Source organism: Saimiri boliviensis, chromosome 6 (genome assembly GCF_048565385.1).
Source record: "Saimiri boliviensis isolate mSaiBol1 chromosome 6, mSaiBol1.pri, whole genome shotgun sequence".
NCBI classification, from domain to species: Eukaryota; Metazoa; Chordata; class Mammalia; order Primates; family Cebidae; genus Saimiri; species Saimiri boliviensis.
In genome coordinates this window covers 23,320,094-23,322,375 of record NC_133454.1, presented here as the reverse complement: position 1 = coordinate 23,322,375, position 2,282 = coordinate 23,320,094, and positions in this window count along the sequence as shown.

Below are 2,282 nucleotides of genomic sequence, written 5' to 3'. Positions count from 1 at the left end.
AATAGCTGGATTACAGGTGCATGCCACAATGCCCGGCTAATTTTTGTATTTTTAAATACAGATGGGGTTTCACCATGTTGGTCAGGCTGGTCTTGAACACCTGACCTCGTGATCTGCCCACCTCAGCCTCCCAAAGTGCTGGGATTACAGGCATGAGCCACCAGGCCTGGCTATATTTCTTATCGCTACAAAAAAATACAAAAATTAGCTGGACATGGTGGCACATGCCTATAGTCCCAGCTACTTGGGAGGCTGAGGTGGAAGAATCCTGAGCCTGAGAGGTTGAGGCTACAATGAGCCATGACTGTGCCACTGTACTCCAGCCTGGGTGACAGAGTGAGATCTTGACTCAAAAAAAGAAAAAAAAAAAAAAGCAGATCCAGTGCAGTGGCTCACACCTGTAATCCCAATACTTTGGGAGGCTGAGGCAGGTGGATCCCCTGAGGTTAGAAGTTCCAGACCAGCCTGGCCAACAGGGTGAAGCCCTGTCTCTACTAAAAATACAAAAATTAGTTGGGCATGATGATGTATGCCTGTAATCTCAGCTACTCAGGAGGCTGAGGCAGAAGAATCGCTTTAACCCAGGAGGCAGAATTACACCACTGCACTCCAGCCTGGGCAACAGCTCTGTCTCAGAACCGAAAAAAAACAAAACAAAACAAAACAAAAAAACTAAAAAAAAAACAAAAAACAAAAATACAAGGCACCAGGGTGAGGTGGCAGGCACCTGTAGTCGAAGCTAATGAGGAAGCTGAGGTGGAAGGATGGTTTGAGCCTTGGAGCTCGAGACCAGCCTGGGCAACATAGTGAGACTCCATCTCAAAAAAGAAAGAAAAAGATACCATGGCATGTAAAAACAAAATTAAAAGGAATGAGTATGGTAGGCACAATAATGGCCCCCCAAATATCCCCTTCCTAATTCCTGGAACCTGTAAATGTTAGGTTACAAGGCAAAGGGAAATTAAGGGGGCAGATGGAGTTAAGATTGCTCATCAGGCCCAGCGTGGCTCAGGCTTGTAATCCCAGCACTTTGGGAGGCCCAGGTGGGCGGATCACAAGGTCCAGAGTTCAAGACCAGCCTGGCCAACATGGTGAAACCCCGTCTCTATTAAAAATACGGGAAAAAAAATTACCTGGGCATTGTGGTGGGTGCCTGTAATCCTAGCTACTCAGGAGGCTGAGGCAGAAGAATCACTTGAACCTGGGAGCCAAAATCGCACCACTGCACACCATTCCCAGCTACAGTGCATGACTACGTCTCAAAAACGAAACAAAACAAAACAAAACAAAAAACAAACTAATCCACTGCTCTTAAGATGGAAAGATTATCCTGAATTATTCAGCAATGCCCAATATAATTGGAAGAGGGAGAACCAGAGAGAGGCGGCATGAAAAGGTGTTCCTGGCTTTGAACACAGAGGAAGGGATTACAAGCCAAAGAGTGCAGGCAGCCTTTAGAAGCCAGAAAAGGCAAGGAACGAATTCTCCCCAGAGCCTCCAGAAAGGAGGGTAGCCCTGATGACCCCTTGATTTTACGCTGGTGAGATCCATGTTGGATTCCTGACGTCCAGGATTATAAGGTAATAAGTGCTTTAGGCCCCTAGGTTTGTGTTCCTTTGTTACAGCAGCAATACAAAATCAATACAAGGAGCTGTCACTCGCGGCAAATCTGTATAGGTCTGCAGAAACCGCAGTTCTTGCCTCTTCAGAATTCAACTGAAGAGGGGCATAAGGCAGAAGGAGAAACCAAGGCAAGTCTTAGAGCAGGGGTGAAAGTTTATTAGAAGTTTTAGAGCAGGAAAGGAAGTAAAGTATACTTGGGGCCAACTGTGGTGGCTACACCTATAATCTCAGCATTTTGGCAGGCCAAGGCAGGTGGATCACGTGAGGTGAGGAGTTCAAGACCAGCCTGGCCAAGGTAGTGAAACCCCGTCTCTATGTGAAAATACAAAAATCAACCCAGTGTGGTGGTACGTGCCGTGCCTGTAATCCCAGCTACTCGGGAGGCTGAGGCAGGAGAATCACTTGAACCTGGGAGGCGGAGGTTGCAGCGAGCCGAGATCGCGCCACTGCACCCCAGCCTGGGTGAGACTCTGTTTCAAAAAAAAAAGAAAGAAAGAAAGAAAGAAAGAAAGTACACTTGGAAGAGAGCCGAGCCAAGTGCACTGTTTGACCTTTTGACATGGGGTTTTACATGTTGGCATACCTCTGGGGTCTTGTGTTCCTTCTCCTGGATTCCTTCTTTGGGGCGGGCTGTCCGCATGCGCAGAGGCCTGTAGTGC